General features: G+C 37.2%; 1 protein-coding gene across 2 annotated transcripts in view; it reads left to right on the top strand.

Annotated features, from left to right (window-relative positions):
- The window catches only part of Lingo2 (leucine rich repeat and Ig domain containing 2), a 1,212,628-nt gene that overhangs the window by 785,073 nt on the left and 405,668 nt on the right, over nt 1-21,887 (top strand). For both annotated transcript variants that reach the window (XM_076935173.1, XM_076935174.1), the window contains one exon: nt 423-455. The gene's annotated coding sequence lies outside the window, so the exon portion shown is untranslated. The remainder of the gene's footprint in view (nt 1-422; nt 456-21,887) is intronic.

The raw sequence follows: 21,887 nt of genomic DNA on the forward strand, positions 1-21,887 counted from the left end.
TTTAAGCACTGCTTACACATTTTTTTTTTTTTTTTGAGATAGTTTTGCTGACCTGGAACTCTCTAAGTATGCTAAACTGGCTGGCTGGCCAAAGAGCCACAGAAACCCCACCCATCTCTGCCTCATAAATTTTCTGCTTATTAACTTAGTTTTATCACTTTTTATTAAACACTTCCATAATTGCTATACCTCCAAAAATTTAACAGAAGCAAACTATCACAAAATATGAAAGGCACAAAGTATTTTTAAATTGTTAAAGTTGAAGATTTTATCAGCTGCTTTTTCTACACAGTTAAGTGTTGTCCTTTGTCAAAGATAAAATGGGGAGACCTTATTAATTCTTTTAAAAGATGCCTCTTTTAGTATTTCCATTGCTTTAATTAGCCCTAACCATTTTTTTTCTTTCCTGTTTTATTTTCTAGATGAAGTAAAAGAAGCAAAATGCAGTATTCAAGGTTGGTCCTTTTTATAATGTCTGAACGCACAATAATAAAAAACAATGCATGAAAGGAGCAAAGCTGAAATACCCTCAGATTTTCACACATATCAGAAAATATTATGTTTTTCCTTTCTTCATTATTGTATATAAGGTACAACATAAATTTTAGCATAAAACAGCATAATAATCAAAAAGTGCCAATATTGTATAGACAGACATATTCAGTGTTTTCTACTGTATCCATCCAGTTGTCTTCCATGTGTTCATCTTTTATATGTATTTATCATATTGCATACAAAACCATGCTACTTTATTTACTTCTACCCAAATTTTATCTGACCTTTAACAAATTAAGAATATCCTCCCTTTTCTAATGTAGCTGATACCTCTAACAATAAACCTTCACCTAGTATCATAGACCCTTGATTTAACTTGATATACCAGACAAGTAAGTGGGTTTTCAAAACTGCTCAGCTATGTTCAGATGGCTACTCTCAAATAATTTGAACCCCTTGATATGATAAGGAAATTAATTTATGTATGTCCAGTATTTATCAAGTGTATAATTCTTGACTATTGTGTACATGGGTTTGCCTATCAGGATAATATAGTAATTAGCAATACCAAATATACTTCTATATTCTAGCAGTTCACAGGTGGGGTAGATTTTGGAGTGAGCCAACTCAAAGCCCTGTATTTTGGCCTGGTTGGTAGCTGAGTTTGTCAGCCCACCAGCTCTCCAGTACCCATATCACCAAGGCACGGCTCTCCACCATTACCCTGGCTTGCTCACTTAATGCTGCAGCCAGCAATGGGGCAGAGTCAGCCCACCTGCTCTCATGTTCTCATGACCTTGACCTGGATCACCTACACTCACATCACCATAGCCAGTTCCACTCTGCTACCCAGGTGAGGTGCAGGGCCCACTGTCCTAAATGTTGAAATTTATCTATTAATCAAAATAGATATTAATATCTGTAGTTGTTGAGCTAATTTTAAAAAGAGAGATACAGTGCTATTTTAATTAAGGGATTTTGCTTTTACTTTACTTGAATAAACTTTAAAGCATTTGCAGATTTCATTACTATATTTGATTCCATTTCCTCCTTTACCCATGTCACCTTTGAGTAATCAACAAAAATCCTGACATCCGAGGCGCTTTCTCCAACTGTCAGAACTGGGAAGGGACTCCCATATTAGACTGTATATTTAAATTAATTTACTTAAAAATAGCATCCTAGTCACCTCAGGCATCAGTAGACCTAAATGCCCCACTGAAAAGTGGTGGACAGTGGTTGAGAATCAGGGCTCCAGACATGGGTTGCTTGGATTCAAAGTCTGCTAATTTGCTGTTTATGTTTCTTTGACCTGTTTAATATCTAAACTCCCCTAATTTTCTCAGTAGAGAAAAGAAAAGAATAAAACAGTTTTATGAATCAAAGGAGACAGTATATTTACCAGTCATTTCATCATGCTGTAAGAACTCAGCGAGGGACAGTCACCACTCATTACTTTACTATAATACATTTGCAGTTCACATTGTTCAAGCAGGCAGGCAGTAGCCTCTTTCTAGAAAGGAAATTTCTCTTATGGACCTGATTTATCAGGTTTTACCATCAGAGATACATTTATTCTGTGATAATTTATTTGTTTCATGTGAAAATGTAAATAACTTCGGAACTGTCCATCAAATTGTGCTACTTTGTTGTGGACATTATTTGTGGTTTGGTTTCTTAATAGAAAGCTGTGATAACTGTCACAAAGATTGAGGAAATAATTTGGTTTTTGTTGAAGAAAGAGAAGGTAGTACTGAGGTATAATAAAACAGAAGGGAAGAAACTTGGTGCCAACTTTTCAATCTCATTTCAAAGCAGCATGGCTATTACTGTGTGTGAAGTCACCCTCTTTCTTGATGATGTGAGAACTTATAAGTCTCAAGGGAGCTTCATACTGGTACATGTTACATGGTAACATTCATACTGATGAATGTTAGTAGATGTTGAGAACTAGTCTTTAGCTAACAAAGAGTAGAAGAATAAGAAATCTGAAGATGTAGCAGGGGAGTAAATATTAAAGAACAAAAATAAGTATTCATTCTTCTTTGGGAGGTATGTAGAAATCTGTGTGTATATCTTATCTTCATGTAACAACATAGGCTAGGAGAGTGATGCTCCCTTGTTTGAGACTGGAGAAATATGTCAAACTAGCTCACTGACATCAAAAGCCCTTGGACCAGCAGTCTTTTGGTAAGGGGTCTCATACTGAGGACAAAATCAATAACATAAGTGAAGAGTTCCCACTTATATTCAGTCTGCCTTAGTTGTTATTTTTAACTTTTTTTTTTTACCACATTTGAAAGTGATTGGTCAATGTTGGATAGTTTCATTGTGACTTTAAATCTAATCAAGAACACTGACCATCTCCTAGCCTACTGGATTTTATTAATTCACTGTGGATGCTCAATGACAATAGGGGTGGGACAGATATCTCTGAATGTGATCAGAATACAAGCTAAGAAAATTATATTTGAATTTTCAGTTTACACATATATATTCTAGGATTTATGTGAGGAAAAATTAGTCCAAATGATTTGCATAAAATATTCATTTGGGGCTTTTGTGTAGCTCAGCAACACTGTATTTGCTTAGCACACACAAAATCATGATTTGACACACAGCATCAATTACTTGGCAACTAAGGTATTAGGCATGTGATGAGAAAAGAAAATGTTCATTGAAACTGTGTAGGTTTGGGAGATTTCCATGAAGCTCAAAGGCTGAACACTGAATGAATGGACTTTTCTTTTTTCTTTCTTTCTTTTTTTTAGTATAGAAAAATATGTAAAAAAAAATAGAAAACTAATTTCCTTTTATTACAAATTCTAAATCTAATTTCCTTTGGTCCTTACTACATTTGAAAGAGGATTTGGTTAGTATTTCCATGCTAGAGATGTTTAAATATTTTCAAGCTGGCAGCATTGTGTTGAGATTTGAACATCATAAATTAGAACATTATAAATAACCCCTTTTGCATGCATGTTATCTAAGGAAGCACCAGTTATATGTGACGATAAATTAAAGAAAAAATTAATATTGACTCGAAGACTTTGAAAATCATTAAATGGGTAATCAGTTTGATAACTCAAAGCAAGTCCTTCATAAATTTCTTTTGTAACTGTTCAAAATTATTCCACCTGGAAATGTTTTGAATCTTGATCAAAACAAAATCATTTTTTCAATCCTTAGTTGTCATCATTAATTGTCTCTTTCTACTTTTTAAAATACGTAGATAAACTTAGTCTCTCTGACTAAACCTTTCCTTCTGTCCTTCCATCCTCTCTGACTTTAACTTGCAACATCATTGGGTTTCCTTTGAGAAAAGGAGACATAAAAAATATTAAATAAATGCTAAATTTATACAAATATAAAATACTCTCTTGATCATGCAGTTATGTAAATTTTGTAGTAAAAGTAAGATGATGGCCTCAAGACCATGCTATTGGCAGAAGAGCTAGGTAGAAGGCACATGAATAAAGGATGGGACAGTGGATTCACTTATAGTTAACATAGCTTTTGTCTCCACTTCCTCACAAACCTTAAATAAAATAAGAATGAAAAACAGAACCCTTAACCACTCAGAGTAATCAGGAGCAACCTGAAGCTATACCTAATATCACAAGATAAATAAAGAAAAATGAAGTGGAAAAGGGGCATCTCCCTACACATAGCACACAGTTGCAGTTGAAACACACATAGAGTAAGTGTTTGAATTGCTGAACCTTGAAATAGCTTGGGAATCAGATATACTGAAGGCAAGGACTGAAAAGGAACTAAGCACCGATGAACAGAATTTGAAGTTTATAAATGGAGCAAGTAGACCCCCCCATTCTTCATTCTCACACCACAAATCCAATTAACAACCCCTCACCAGTTTCTCAGGCACATGGAAGACAAAAGATTTCTGTTGCACTCATCATGGTTTGGTCCTGGTATGGGGTAATGAGCGACTGAAGAAAAACAGAAACACATGAAGAAACATGGACATAAAAGCTGGCTTCAAGTTTGCCATGTTTTTTTGGATGGAGAGGCATCAACTATGAAACAACCTAGAACAACAATATATTCACACATAGACTAGAGCAAAGATGTGCTAATTTCCTGACCTGATCTGATAAAGGCTGTATGAGTACCTATAGGTCTGAGGAATTGGTCCCTTGTAGTAATACACATCCATTGAGGACTCAGCTGATTCTTACACATTAACTCAGGGCTTCTTTGACTGTGTTAAACATGAGAATCTGGAGAAAAAGGCAATTTCCTCATGTTTTGAGCCAAAATTTAAGCATGATTTAACCAAATATAGGCGAGGATGATGGCTCTGGTTAGGACTATTCTGGGGATATGACCAGAATTATGGACTCTGGTCAAGACTATTCTGGGGATCCCAGAAAACAATGAATAGTCACGTTTGTAGAGGTTTAATAAAGGCAAACTTATAAGACCTCCATATAACCATTTAGGTCCAATCAGGAGCAAGCATGTGTCCTGACATACTTCCTGCCTGCATACCTCCCACCTATATATAATCAGGGGCAAGGGTATATCCTGACATGTGTCTTCCAACTGCACCCAACGAAGTACATTCAGTAGCATTGGGTTAAACAAATTTGTTTAGTGTAGAAAAAATATATGGCTTTTTATCTGACAAGAACTATAGTCTCCAAAATTCCAAGAAGTTATCTGTTCTTGAGCTAGTAGAACTTACATGTTAATTTTGCTCTTACAACTCCCTAGAGAATATGTCAGAAGGAAGGAAGGAAGGAAGGAAGGAAGGAAGGAAGGAAGGAAGGAAGGAAGGAAGGAAGATAAATAGGTGACAGATATGTAGATACATAGATACATAGAAGATAGAGTATGGTTATTGAAAAATAAGGCCTTAACTTATCTGTACAACTTGACTCTTAGAATTATAAAAGCCAATGTCATGTATGCAGTTCAGGAAAATAGGAGACTTTCTGGAAACTATAAACCCAGAGAAAACATAACTGCAGACACAGACATACTTATTTCTTTCAGTAAATAAACATTTGAGTGTGGTTGTTTTGTTTTGTTTGTGGGTTATACTTGGGCTTAGTAATTGATAGATCCCACAAATGTGTCAGTAGCTTTTGGGATCCTCTAAAGCACAAAGAAGGAATTATTTTCATGAAAGAGGAATAGCAGTATAAACAGAAAACAGCAGACTTGGTGGAAAGAATTAGAAAACTGATAATGTGCTCAAATAAGGAGATATCACATTCTTCAAAATAAAATCCAATACTATAATAAAAAAAGTTTTAAAGATATCAGAAGTAAAACATATAATACTTAAAGAATAAGAAAATTCAGTGAAAGTATATTCTGGAAGCATAGTTGGGCAGATCATCCAGAATGTAGAGAAGAATGAGACAAAGATTAGGAACAAGAAAACATTCAGTAGGACAATGGATTTGTAACCAACATGTCAGCAGACAATCAGAGGTGAATGATCACTAATAATAACTGCAAGCTGATTTCCTGAACCTAGATACAATTTCCAGACTTCAAGGACTCACTGTTTTTCTACGAACAAATGAGAAAAATATGTCATCATAAAACTTCTAAATAGCATAGTATGTGCTATGCTGCCTGAGAAAGAGGAAAGCAAAAGGAGGTGGCAGGCACATGACACACTGTAACTAAGCAGTACCAAGTGTGCAAGTGAAAATTTAATGCTCTGAAAACTCAACATATTCCACCAAGAAAGACAAAGGAAATAGTACCCAGAAAATATCTCTTTCTATAGATAGATAGATAGATAGATAGATGCATAGATAGATAGAGGGAGATAGAGAGATTGATCTACTGGCATATTAGTGAGATCTACAAATTTAAAAAAACAAGTATAACACACACATTATATATATATATATATATATATATTCATATAAACAAAACACACAAACACACACACTCACAGAGGACACCTTTAGGTTGCCAAAGGAATATATTGTAAGCTCCCAGTGTGCTTCCAAAACAGCCCCTTCAAATTGCTTAGGTAGAGGCTTTAGGAGGTCAGTCTCACAAATAAAAGCCAGCAGTAGGGTATGAGCTATGCATTCCTATGGACTAAGAGGAAGTCCTCAGCTCTTCAGGAGAATATGGGCTTGAATTTGGTTTAATCGCAGATATCATACAGGTTATGAAATGGGGAAATTATTGATGCCAAAGAAGATTAAGAATGGAAATATATTTATGAAGCATTACACCAGTTAGCTCTAACTATTCCTAGAGTCATGGTATTGTGACAACAACTGAATTAATGTTAGAATAACCTTTCTTTTTATGTGACTGTATAGTTGGAGTAGATTAACTTCATTCTCCATTTTATAAATTGATGATAATGATGATTTACTCATGTTATTTTAAGAGCTTTTTATTAAAATAAACAACTGCAGGAAAGTGAGAGTGCAATGATGTTAAATCTGAGAATCATGAGGAGAAAAAACCAAATCTATGATTGTCTAATTAAAACATCCTACATTTGGGGGTATACCTAGGACTAGCTAGCTGGCTGCTTCAAACTAAGTCCAGAGTTGAGAGAGCAGCCACTGCTGGCCTCTTGACATCCTTTTTTGTAGGAGAATAAGATGTTCACAGTGGTAAGGGGTTGGTGGTACATTGTTAGAAATATATAATAATTGAAGAAGGAACAAAGGCAAGGATATATGTGTGTGTGTGCGCGCACACGCGCACACTCACGCATGTGTCATATGAATGGCGTTGCAAGCAGTTTACAATAGACTTAAGAAACAGAAGCTTACTCTTAATTACAAATAGAACCTGCATTTTTAAGACTTAATACAGGACAAACAAGGACTTAGATTCTTTAACTACGATTTAACACAAGACAACAAGAACTTCTTTTTAACATCTTAACTGCAAACAGAATTAGTAACCTGCCAGACATGTTTTTCCTGTTTTTCCTGTTTTTCCTGTTTTGGTCTCCCATTAACTTGCAAGGTATATTGCATCTCAGTGACTTTTCAACACTGTAACAAAATACTAAAGGCAGCAAGTATAATAGAGAGAAAGGTTTATTTCACTCACCAGTTTGGATGCTCAATTCTGAGGTCAGGGATCTCTATTTTATGAGAGCACACATCATTCTTAGTGTCCAGAGAACCTCTCAGTGGTCCTCACCTATGAGAAATTCTGTGAAGTCCCAACAGTGCTATGATACAGACCAAATTTGAATCACTATTAGCCTTTTTGGGAAAGACTCAGACTACATGTTAGCCTAAGCAAAGGGGATGCGGAATCATTATGCATTTTTATTGTTACTTCATTATTACTACTAGTGCAGCACCTGCTTTTTAAACGATAAATTCATATTATCTTAATAAAAATATAAAGTGCATTCACGTGTATTTAATATAAAAAATATAAGTGACACGCTGACTATACCACCTTCCTTGGAAAGATCACTTCTTTCATTGTTGTTTTGTTAGGTCCGGTGCCTATTTGCTGGGCTTTCTTTCCCTTCCCTTATAAGAAAACAAATGTAGGTGAGGTGGATGATGCTGACTGTCTAATGAAAACAGTGACCCCTCCACATTGATTTCTATTTCCTTCTTAAAGAGATGAAGTGATATGCTAGCAGTTCAAATATTGTAAAAAGTCGTATGTGGAAAAGAAGTGCATTTTGGCCTGGGGACCTAAATGATAAATACAAGCAGGCAAAGGCTCAAGGAGCTGAATATAAAGACAAAGAAGGCTGTCTAAGGGCACAGAGACTGCTGAGTTCATAGGGTCCCTCAGGTCACAGATCAAGGTGAACGATGGAGGCAGTGTGGACTCAGTTGGGATTTTGAGCAGTGTGACATAGCTTTCCCTTGGGACAAATGCATTGTTCAAGAGGTAAGCTGTATATATAAGCATGGTAGCTGTTAGCACTCAGGCAAGTGAGGAATAGAGAATTAGGAAAGTCTGAGCTAAACTCTGTCCTATATTTCACACTAGGATTAAGAGAAGCAGCACTCCAAGAATAGTCTGGTTCACTCTGAAGGCAGTGGGGGGTCTCTCAAAAGGAACATCTGTTTTACCAGGAATCCTTCACTTTGTTTACAGTCTTTTCCAGTTATGCCCAGGTGGGCCTTGACTCCTGCATCCCCTCTTCCCTACTTTTTCCTTTTTCTACTTCCTCTTCTTCTAAAAACACTCCAAACTAGCTTGAAACTGGATCCATTTTTACATAGAAAAAAAAAACACAAAGGACAAAGGAAAGAGAACACCAGGTGGGAATTTTCTTTGAACATTGCATCTCTAGTCCTTATTTAACTAAGAAAAGAAGGGACAGCTTCCTGTCACTCCAACAGAGGTGCAGAGACCTACTCCATAAACCCCTCCAGTCCCAGTGCCCATGACTTCTGTCTTCAACTTTGCTTTCTCATCTACTGATCTCTTTCTCCTCATTTGCCACCTCTGTGTACACACACACACACACACACATGCACACAGGCATGCTCACACACTCACTTGCACACATGTGCTCACATGCACCAGGAAGCTTATTTAACCAAACTGGAATGTAGCTTTAAGACCTTTTATCAAGGGATGTTGCAGTTACTTTCTCAGTACACAAACAATTCTCCCATTCTCGCTCATGTGACAAGTCTAACCCTCTGCCCTAATGTCTCTTTGTTTTAACCACCCTCAGCTCCACATTCACTCTTACTAAGAATTTCTTCCCCATTGTTTGCTTTTTGACACACATGGTAGGAGTTATCCTACCACGAACGTTTCTCTTCCTGATCTGGAAAGTGATTCAAATCAGACTAGAATGCTTTACACTCCAAGACTTCACTCACACTCCCAGCGAAGCACTTAACATGTTGTAATATCATTATGTCATCGTGAGTTTACCTTTTCAATTTATTTCTTAAATAGAGCTATCTTTTCGCCTTCCACGATACCTAACACTTTGTGGTTTATAGCAGGAACGCAATAGATGCTCTCTCAATGAAGTAAATAAGTAAAGGAGAATGTACATTATACTGGGTGCCTTTTCAAACAACAATCTCAAGGATTAATATGTATATATCTTGCACATCTGGACAATTAAAACGCATCATATTTTATTAGGAGGAAAAATATAAGGAGGAAAAATAGTCTTCTTTCGTGTTGAAATAAAAAAAAAATGTTTCAAGAAAGAAACATTGGAAAAAAGTCTGTCTACCCTAAAAGAAACTAAGTTTATGTCTTCAGGAACAGTCTCTTGTCTTTTTGTATTAGGAGAGTGAACAAGATTTAAACCAAGAAGCCAGTGGGATGGTGTTGCCAGACAGCTAATAAAGAGAAAGATTATAAGGCTGTATCAAATGGCAGGTACCTCAGCAGACTCCATATCTCAGACATTAAACACAGAACAAAGCCATACTGTTCCTGGTGACCACCAAAAGAGCTAGATGTCAGGTTTAGCAGTATGATGCCACTTTGACCGTAGCATTCATTGTGCCTTGCATCACAGCTGGAAAACAACACAGAGAAAAAAAAAATATAAAGCAAATATCACCAGGTAGGACTCAAACCAGAGAAAACATCTGAAACAAAATAGACATTTATAAAACAGAATGAAAAATCATTTTCTGTCAACCCTTGAAATACATCCTCCTCGCTCCTAGAACAGCCTGTTATGTCTGCTCAAATAAAACACCTCAAAAAGTTATCTGCAGCTATTCTGCATTCACGACTAGCTTAATATGACAGGCTCCTGCAGAGCTTAGATTTGTGACCATTTTAAGACATAAGGGAAATAAATCAGGGTGATGTTTCTCTTGATAATCTTTATGACTGCAGGAGTCACAGCCAACGTTCCCAAAGAGCAAATAGAAAAATACCTCACATTTTGTGCATAATGACTGTGATTATAATAGACATTTCCATGTGTAAGCTTTGATTACTAAAAATGTAACTTTAAAGCCATTCTCCTATTTGGTTCCAAGGCAATGCAGAGGACAAGTTAGCATGGTTTAGAAACCAAAGCATAAAAAGGTTACACAGTGGAAAAGGATCTGAGTTAAGGAGAGAAGATCAAAAAATGTTTCTTGAGCATTTACTATGTGCCAGCCATCATGCTAAATTACTTACAAAGAATAGTTCATTTCTATATGTATGTATGCATATATATATGTATATATATATTACAGTTTGTTGCACATAATATAAGATTAGAAAATATATCAGTGTATGTAAAATGAAGAAGTATTGTGGCTAAATGAATCTCCTGTCTAAGGAAAACAGATTAAGACTTTAATGTCCATACAAGTTAATAGCTCCATATCATATAACATTGAGAATACTTTCAGGCTTAGAAGATACCATAGAATTTTAAATAATTTCTAGGTGTGGAACCTGAGCTTACAAACATTGCAGAAATTGTTGCCTTAATAGGTATAAAATACTGTCTCAAATATTTGAGTCACATGTTAAATATTATCTATTAAATTACTTAAGTATGTTCATTTGATTTAAAACAAAGCTAAAATTCTTGTCAACCTAAAAGTCACCTACTGAATACAAAACAGACACCCAAGAAAGTGACACTAGATACAATACAATGGTATGAACAATTTTTACTCAGTACAGAAAATTTTTTCAAATGAGCGTACAAATTTGTCTGGTCTAACTAGCTCATGCTCCTGGTGCCACTTACTGATGCAGATGTCTAGTTTGTAGAAGGACAAATAATAATTAAATATTCTGAGAGTTTCTTTTATCCAAAGAAGTCTAGTTTTCTGTTAGGTGATGTAGCAATTATTTGCATATCTGTTACTGGTAGTCAAGATAACCAACACCTACTGAAACAATGCAATTAAAAACACATACCAAGAGAGGGGCTGTCTGCCACTCCTTCATGGCAGCAATGGCTGTTTCCATGGCAGTTCTGATGTTTCCTCATGCTTTTTATCCACCCCTGCATTTTTTTGCCAAGTTTTTGCAACAAGAGTTCTTCTTCTATGGTATATGATTATTTTCCTCACTCTTGATCTGAGAGCCATTGGAGCAGAAGTTGTGGGAGTGAACTTCTCTCTGTGAGTCCCAGTTTTTCTATTCTTGTGTGTGCCTTTGGACAAGTTACTTAAAATTACTGAACTTAAGTTTCCTCATGCATAAAATGAGGGGTGCATCCTAAGGGTTTCATGAATATTAAGGAGGCTAATCTGTTTACTATGCTTGACCTGTCATGGAGACAAAATTGGGGTTATTACCGTAACTACATAATTATGCTGGGTTAGAACAAGAATTGTGAAGGGAGATGCTAAACTCAACACTCTGACTGTGGTCACAGACAGTTCCCTGGAGCTCTTATTCAGAAAGTGAAAATGCTGCAGACCCTTCTTCTCTTGCTCCAGAGCTAGGCATATTAGAACCAAATTAATGTTGTCAGAATAAAATCTTTTCCAAAACTTATTTTTACCTTAATTACAGTATGCAAATCCTGTTGAAAGCCAAGTCAATTTTCCAACAGGCTCATATCTGTTACCTTGCTTCTTGTCCTTTTTCTTGCTTTAGCTGGAATTATATCACTTTTGCTTATATTTAATGTCTAAAGTTATTCAAATCTTATTGATGCAAAATAATGAAATTATTATTTAAGCCTCCAAAAGCCTTAGGGTGTCTGTCAGATAGTGTCTCTCTTACATTTTCCTACAACCACAAGTGATATTCCAAATCTAACTTTCTGTTCTCCAGAGATTAGGGTTCTGTGGGATCTGGTTGTTGTTTTTGTTGTTGTTGTTTAAAGCAGGCACTATTTACCTACTCTATCCAGACTCAACAATACTTCTTCCACTTTGGAAGTCACTGGTCTGTGGGGTGAAATGAAGCTGAGAAGAAACAGAAATAAGTATGATTTCTAAAGCAGAACCAATATGTGGCCTTAGAGCATCACTCGAGCTCTCTGAAATTGAATATCTTCATCTTCAAAAGTTAGAAACAAACAAAAGTACATGATCTAGCTTATAAAGTTTTCTATAAAAATTAAATGCAATAAAATCTGAAAAAAAAATATTGATTTAATTATTTTCTAGTTTCACAATCTAGGGAAAAAGACCAATCTGAATCCTTAGTGATGTAGTTACTTGTATATTGCTCTCAATTAATCAACAGTTTCTACCCATGCATATGCCGGCTATTCTATTAAATGCAGCGGGACATAGACACACACACACACACACACACACACACACACACACACAGGAGGACTCAAGAAGAGGGATTTGGTGACAGGTGAAAAAGATAATAGACAGTCATGAGGAAAGCTGCTCTTAACAAAAAGTAAAGAACATGAACAAAATTAGAAAAATATGCTTAAAATATTTTTTAAAGCCAGGGTACATAGCTATAACTTTTGACTGTTTCAGATAAAGTAAGTATGTCAAATATCAAGTCATTCTTCATTGTGGGATTCTGAGAGTTGTTGTTGGTACCAGCATTTAAAAGTACAGGAGAATGGGAGGACAGGAAAAGATAGAACTTAACAGAGAAGCTCCTCTCCAGGAAGAAGTTGGAAGCACAGTTTCATCAGAATTGTCCTTTGCCTTTCTTTGCTTATCCCTGTATCTTGAGGAGGGTACCTTTTTGTTCATATATTCAAGTTTTGTAAGCTGTAAAGCACATTACAAAGGATATACTTTGCAGAGATAAAATGAATGGTTACTTAGTCCTAAGCTCATCAACTATCCATTTATTTTCCACATACAACTATGGAATCCCAAACCCAGGACAATGGTGCAAAATAGAACTCTTTCTCAGGCTACCAGGATGAAGGAACAGGATTGCAATTTCTGAAAATAACATTTATGTCAGTTTTACTCACACTTTGAGAAACCACTTGTCATTTCTAGCAAGCAGATGGAGTTAGCAGAATATATCGTAGGTGATATTTGATGGTTTCATCAAGTCCAACATGTTGTGAACAATCAGGTACACGGCACTGTGCTATGCAGTAGTTTATAAACACAGTTGTAAATTTCTCCCATAGAGCCCCAGGGACAGAATTTTATGTATATGCTTTGTTAGTGGTTTTACTAACAAAGAGTAAATAACTTTAATTCCCATTAATATGAAGATAGAATCACATCTACACCCAGCTCTGTAGTCACTTATGTAACTCACTGCCTCCATTCTCAGGGCCAACTAATGTGGACACACTAATTTGTGATTATTGTTGATATTCATAAAATTGTGTATTTTTTAAAATTTATTTATATGTGTGCATGGGTGTTTTGTCTGGGTGAGTGCATAAACCCACAGAGGCCAGAAGATGGCATTGAATCAACTGAACTTAAGTTACAGACTGTTGTGAGCCACCAAATGGGTGCTGGGAATCAAACCCCAGTCACTTGCGTGAGCATCCAGCACTCTTTCTCTTTTATTGGATATTTTATTTACATTTCAGATGTCATCCCTTACCCCATTTCTCTGCCCTCCAACCCAGTAACCCCCTATCCCACTCCCCTCCTCCTGCTTCTATGAGGATGTGCCCCCACCTACCCTCCACTCCTACCTCCCCACCCTCAAATTACCCCACACTCGGCATCTAGCCTTCATGGGACCAATGATCTCCTCTCCCACAGCTGGAGACATGGGTCCCTCCCTATGTGCTCCAAGGCTGGTGGTTTAGACTCTGGGAGATCTGCTTGGTTCATATTGTTGTTCTCCTCATGGGGCCCACAAACCCTTTCAGCTCCTTTAGCTTCTTCTCTCTAACTCCTCCATTGAGAACCCCTTGATCAGATCAATGGTTAGCTGTGAGCATGTGCCTCTGAAAATGTGAGACTCTGGCAGACCTCTAAGGAGACAGCTATATCAGACTCCTGTCAGCATGCACTTCCTGACATCCACATCAGTGTCTACCTTTGGTGACTTCACATGGGATGGATACCCAGGTGTAATGGTCTCCAGATGGCCCCTCCTTCAGTTTCTGTCCCACACTTTGTCTCCATATTTGCTCCCTTGAGTATTTTGTTACTCCTTCTAAGAAGGACTGAAGCACCCACACTTGGTCTTTCTTATTCATGAGCTTCATGTGGTTTGTGAGTTGAATCTTGGGTATTTCAAGCTTCTGGGCATCCAGTGCTCTTAACCACTGTTTCAAAGGGGAAAGCATCAAGTCAAACAACCATGGTAAATTAAAATGCTGTGCCTTACCCAGCCAGCCTCTGCTGTAAATTCCAAGGGAATCAACATTGTTTCATAGCCACACACGTTCTAAATGTATATGCCTTGTTTATCTGTGGATTCCAAAGTTCATAGAAACTCCCTTTTGCCTTGTAAATGTTAATTCTGAAGAGTGTTCCATAAATAAACCTGAATTCTGTCACCAAAATGATCATATATCAATATGTATTCCTGGTTTAAATTGTTAAGAAATAAATTGTCTCATACATTCTTATAACTTAATCCTGCCAATGCATGAGTATGGGAGGTCTTCCCATCTTCTGAGGTTTTCTTTGATACCTTTTATCAGGGATTTGAAGTTCTTGTACAGATCTTTCACTTGCTAGGAAAGAGTTACACCAAGATATTTTATACTATTTGTGGCTATTTTGAAGGGTGTTGTTTCCCTAATTTCTTTCTCAGCATCTTTATCATTTATATAAAAGGTTACCGATTTGTTTGAGTTAATTTTATATTCTGTCACTTTGTTGAAGTTGTTTATCAGAGGTAGTAGTTCTGTGGTAGAATTTTGGGGGTCACTTATGTATACTATCATATTATCTGCAAATAGTGATACCTTGACTTTTTCTTTGCCAGTTTGTATCCCCTTGATAACCTTTTGTTTTCTATTGCTCTAGCTAGAACTTCGAGCACTATATTGAATAGATAGGGAGAGAGTGAGCAGCCTTGTCTTGTCCCAGATTTTAGTGGGATTGCTTCTGCATTTTCTCCATTTAATTTTATGTTGGCTATTGGTTTGCTATTTATTGCTTTTATTATATTTAGGTTTGTGCCATGAATTCCTGACCTCTTCAGGACTTTGAACATGAAGGGGTGTTGTATTTTGTCAAATGTGATGATGATGTATTTTTCCTTGAGTTTGTTTATATAGTGTGTTATGTTGATGGATTTTGTTATATTGAACCATCACTGCATCCATGGGATAAAAATTAAATGATTAAAGTTAGAGCAGATGTATGTGTGTGTGTCAGCAGACCCTGTTACTTTGGGACCAACAATCTTAGGTTTGTATTTGGAAATTAATAAGATAGAATCTCATTTGTTGCAGAAAACATGATATTCATAATGAAGTCTTCTTTAGCGTCTGGTGTCCTCTGGATGATTATCATCAGGACTCGTTGAGGATTGACTTGACTGAAAGAGCTTTGACAAGGTCTCAAAATGCCAGGACTCTGGATATTACTGGAGACTTTCAGAGTCCCTCCCTCCACCTACCCCATGCAGCTCAGAGCAGTTTGTGAGAACCATGTCCAACCATGCAGAGGCTGTCTGAAAAGTCTTTTAATGGTTCTTTTATAAGCAGTTTTAGATTAGGCAGAGGACCAGGAAACAAAAGTGCTGATTTTCAAGGGCATATAGCTCAAGACAATTTGCATTCGTTGAATCTTCTCAGTGTCCCTGGTGTCTCAAAACAATCTGGAATTAGCTAGCCTTGACATGGGCTAATGAGGACAAACTAACTCACACAGATTCCCCTGAACAGCAATTGGATCCAACCTTTACAAAACAAGTAGACCAACTCAAATAGTGTCTTCCTGAATGAATAAAAAGATTTCCTTGACTAAAACAGTTGTTCACTGAGGAGTCAGGTAAAGCAGCTGAACTGTGACAATAATAAAACCTGAGACTGTTTTCTGTACTACATTGATAGACAGATCTCTATGGGCCACGCACATGGTTTTTCCATTAACTCTGCAATGTGGGTACTGCTGTTGTCACCACCACTGTTTCCATTTTATAAAAAAAAAAGAAAAAAAGAAAAAAAAAGAAAGAAAGAAAGAAAGAAAGAAAGAAAGAAAGAAAAAAGAAACAGGAAAACAGCTACACAGGTACAATTTCTGCCTATGGTCCAGAAGCCTGCTTTCAGAGGTTGTGGGGTCCAACAGTCCCCTTGTATTGTCAGTAAAACCTAGAAGATATATCTTTGCATCCTGACCTGTTTTACTGAAGTTCTCTTGTGGGTCAGTGGGCTGTGAGAAGCAGCTGGGTACTTGGTCGAGCATGAGCTTGGAACTCCTGTACCATTATTGGACAGCAGGAGTTCAGCTCTGCTCCTGGTCCCTGGTTCTTTTAATTTAGCTTCAGTCCCCCACAGCCTCCCATAAAGAGGTCTATGGTCATCAGTCATGAGGAACAGGCCTCAGGCCCTAGAGAGATTTACATACTATGAGTTACCTGAAGGCCAGAAGGTGGAGCCAATTAAGCATTCTTCCCCAGCCCCTCCCCCTCTCTTCCCCCCTATTTAACTCAGGTTTGCCCTGGGTTTCCAGGGGTGCACATCCATATCCATCTACCATCTGCCATGACATTAAAGCCAGTAAAAACCCATGGACTTTCTCATGTCTTTGGGGCTGCGTCATGAGGAACCCTGGAACCACAGCAACAATGCCTAACTACCCAAAGTCTGGAGGACCCCTCATTGTTCCCAGCAGCCAACTACCCACATTCTCTCTCATTTTGAGAATTTTGGGGAGCTTGGTTTCAGATCAGTATATCTTGGAGCTTGGTACACAAAGAACCATTTGTAAGGCCCCCATGAAGGGAGGACCTCACCCAAGCCTCAGGAATTCGAGGCCACCCATTAACTCACAAAACTTGATGCAATCAGCAAGAGGTCAATCAGCATGAGGTATATTTCGATCAACATGTTGTGGTCAAGACCCATGACCCACACAGGGGCAGTGGGGTCTGACCCTGGAGCTTTGGAGACAGAGAGAATTTAAAGGCAAAAACCACAACCCAAGGAAGGAAACCACAACCCAGGGGGAGTGAAGGGGGGTTATTGGAAAAGCCAAAAACCACAACTCAGGGGGGAAACCACAACCCAGGGGGAATAAAGGAGGGTTATTGGAGAGTACTTGTGGAAAGTCCCAGCCCATTATTCAGTTTGTGACAGGGTCCAAGGAATAGTCATCAGGAACATTTTGTATAGGCTATTCTCTAAGAGCCTATTCATAACCAACCATCTATCTTGTGGTCAGTAAAGTTCCTGAAACACAGAGCTCACAACCCAGGTGACCTGCACTCTTGGTTCTGCTCTGCCTGCTAGGAGTGTTTGAAATTTTTAACCCTTTCACATTCTTGACCTTTTTTTTTTTTTTTTTAATGAAGAATGGAAAACTGGTGTGACTCTGCTGTGAGTTAGCAGTGGCGTTTGAAGTTTGAAGGACAGAGGATATTGATGAGTAGTGGAGGTGAGCCAGGAACCAGGCTTCCTGCATTTAGAATCCATTTGGTAGCTATGTGACCTTGGAAAAGGAAACGAACATCATGTGTCCCAGTTTCCCCATTGAAGTTGTAGATAATGACAGTAAATTCATAAAGGTATTATGGAGACTAAAATAATTGAGATAAGTAAGTTAAAAATGTGGCCAGCAGACTGAGAGAACATGATAGATTTTCTTGCTATTTTTAATAACCATCTGCTTTTGCGGCTAAAACCTGTTGATTGGTTTGACTTAGATCTGTCAATCTATATGGAGAGGAAATGATTTATTCTGAAACCAATCCCCTTTATAAAATTACTTCAGATTTTTAAAACCCATGCTTTGTAGAGCTTTAATTAAATTATGCTTTATAGCCAAAAAGGCATATACATTTTAAATTTTAGTGATTTTTTGAAATGATTTGATAATCAAAATTATATGTACTTATTTCCTAGTAAAATGATTCACTGAGAAGAGTGACTAAAATTTTTATGTACAGAGTTTGAAAAATCCAGACAGATATGGTGACACAAACTAGTCATCATGGCCCTCCAAGGCTGATACTGGAAGATCCTTAGTTCAAGGGAAGCATTGGCTAAAATAGGGAATTTAAGACCATATCTAAAACAGGTCACTAACTGTCTTAATCTGGGTTGCTATTACTGTGATAAAACACCATCACCTAGCAATTTAGGGAGGAGAGCCTCATATTTACATCACTGTTCATCATCTAAGGAAGTCAGGACAGGAACTCAAACTGCATGAAACAGGAGGCAGCAGCTAAGGCAGACAGATGCAGGCATTGTGGAAGAGTGTTGCTTGCCTGACTTACTTCTCATGATTTTCTCAGCCTGCTTTCTTATAGAAAACAGAACCACCAGCCCAGGGATGGTACCACCCACAATGGGCTGGACCCTCCTGCATCAATCACTAATTAAGAAAATGCCCTACAAGTGGATTTGATAAAGAAATTTTATTAACTGAGGTCCCCCCCTCCAATTGACTCTAACCTGTGTCAAGTTGACAAAATATTTAGCCAGAACATCCAACAAACCCCTAACGAGCAACAAACAAAACAAAATTAAACAAACAAAACCAAATGAAAAGGAAGCTCTGGTAGAGTCTGCACTCTATGTGAATGAGCCCATTTCTTCCACTTGGTATGTTTTTAAACAATAACATAAAACTATAATAAGTAGAGACCCCATCTATAAACCATGCTATAGAATATCAACAAAATAATAATTTATTCATTGAAATATACCTACATTCTTACAACTGTAATTGTCCAGGGTACAGTATTGTCTAACAATAAATGTTACAGACAGACAGACACACACACGTGTGTGTGTGTGTGTGTACCTTAATTCTAGTTTGTATTATGTTCAGTATATATGATCATTGTTGTTTATGATTAAAGAGATGTCTTACTTTTAAAGTGACAAGTTTGGGGCTGTGTTTTATTTATGGCATAGAAAACAGCATATCTATGCTAATTATACAGAGGGACTCTAATATTTGTTAGATTCTTGTGTGTCAATTGTTCTGCTTCTAAAAATGTTGCCTATAAGGAAAAGTGTTTGCAAAGACTGTCACTCAATTATGCTCTTTGGGTTTTATTTACTTACTTTTGTTCCTTTTGGGTGAAAATTCTCTAGGTGTTTAATTCCTGAAAGTCTATATTTTACGACTGTCTCTAATTTTTACATGGTTAATTTAAGATCTATAAAATAAGTATACTTAACTCATTTTGAAATCCTGAAAGAGGAACAAGTAAGAAGATATGATATAATTGATCTCTTTTAGCAGCTTATACATATATCCTGCTGGCCACCAAGAACTCTACCTCTAGGTTAAATGACATCTGTAAAAGTAACTTTTATTTCTAAGTTGTAACTGTCATCTCAGAGGCCTACTGCTGAATAACTTCACCCTTTCTAGTTCTTTCTGAACTCTGGCTGGCTGGTTCAACTCAGGGATCCAGGCTCAAATGGCTTCTCTTGGCTTTTTGCATACTTTAGGAACATAACTACTCTGAACTTCCCTGAATTGAATTCAACTTAACTTCATTACAGTGCTTGAATTCAACTGACCTGCATTCACTGCCCCTCCCCCTCATGCACTTTCTGTCTCTCTCCTTCCCCCTCTCCCTCTCCTTCTCCCCATCTCTCTCTTTCTCCCCTTCTATCTCATCCCCCTCTCTTTTCTCTTTCTCTCTCCTTCTCCCACCTCTCTCTCTCTCTCTCTCTCTCTCTCTCTCTCTCTCTCTCTCTCTCTCTCTGTCTCTCTCTCTCTCTGTGTGTGTGTGTTGCTCTCTTACGTTGCCTCTCTTTCTTCTGTTCTTCTCTTGAGAGTTGGGCATATTTTATCTCTGACTGATTCTGTCAAATCTTTCTCTGATTTTTTTAATTGATCTGTTCCTCAATTAGATCACTTCTAAACATGGATGCTTCCTTTTACAAACAAACCTTACATACATTATTAAAGATGTATATTAAGAATGTGTCTGTATTCCAGCCAGAGGGATTAAATATGTGTCATTCCAACCAGATCACACAGATCACCTGGAAGGTCATTGGATGTGATCCCTTAACAGAACAGCTATGTTGCTGATTAAAAATCTTCTACAGACTGCAGGGGACCAGCCTGGGTTTGGTGGGGAAAGTCTTCTTCTTTTTTTCATCAGTTCTTTTTGAGGCAGCCCAGGGGGAAAAGCATTGTCAGGGATGAGGCTTGTTCTTATGAGATATTTAGGGTTGCTGTATAATAAAAGTTTACTTATCTATGCTAAAAAAGTTTACTTACTACGCTACTTTAGCTGACTTGATTTCTGTGATCCAGTTTCTGGCACTTAGCACCTCAGCCCCAAAACATCAAAGGATTAAGTAAGTAGCCATTGTACTATCTCAGGAGGAACTGCTGGGCTTTAACATATACCTGCTAGTCTGAGGTTGAAGGAAGAAAAAGACACTTAAAGAAGTTATTATAGAGTTTATTACTAAGTGTAAAAAGTTTCCTATGAAAGCTATCTAAGGGGAAAAATGGAAAGATCCTAAGTGGGGAAAAGGAAAAAATTCTAATAAGGGAAAAGTTCTAAGGGAAAGAATTCTAGGCAGGGGAAAAGGAAAGGAAGGAACAAATGTCGAACTATGACCATATCTCTCTTTGTCTTTGTCTTCAGTACTTATGCATCTTTCAGAGTACATGGTCACATGTTACGAAGTTCATCACAAGTTCACACCAAAAATCAAATTATAAATTGAAATAGAAGTTTACAACAGAGAATGTTTACATGTATATCCATTAGGTGCAATTATCTGGCTAAACATCCATTACCTGTCTAGCTCCACAGGTTCACTGAAGGCTTAAAACTGTAACTAAGAAATTAGTGAAGTTTTGTATAGATAAACTCAGGCAATATAATAGCTTCTGTCCCAGCACCTGTAATAAATCATGAGTTCCCTATTAGTGACCTGTGGTTAATTGTTTTACAACCTCTTGGAGTGTGCTCTGAGTAGGAGAAAGTCTTGTTACTATCTAAGAGCAATTAACTGATGACACTTGAGGGACTAGCTCATTGCAGTTTTGACTATCAGAAAAGGGCCTAATAGCAGTCCTATTATAAATGAGCTTAATAATCATTGATATAATTTTAGGAATTCTTATAGGATCATCATTAAGACTTAAGAAGTCATCTATTTGTCTATATAGCATCACTACAAGACAGAACATCTTTGTGGATCTGCAGATATCTGCTCCAAAGGGGTGTGCTATTGCTTAGCAATTGTTACATATGTTTAATAATAATAATAATAATAATAGGAAGAACATATTTATAGCAGGAATCTTTCCAAAAATAAGACCCTTACAGCCTTGCTGTATAAGGGGCTCACTTGTCACAGATTATATAATAATCCAAGGCAAGCCATTTTAGGATGATCACCTGCTAATTATTAGCTTGTCCCATTATGGCTCCTGACA

Source organism: Arvicanthis niloticus, chromosome 5 (genome assembly GCF_011762505.2).
Source record: "Arvicanthis niloticus isolate mArvNil1 chromosome 5, mArvNil1.pat.X, whole genome shotgun sequence".
Classification (NCBI taxonomy): domain Eukaryota; kingdom Metazoa; phylum Chordata; class Mammalia; order Rodentia; family Muridae; genus Arvicanthis; species Arvicanthis niloticus.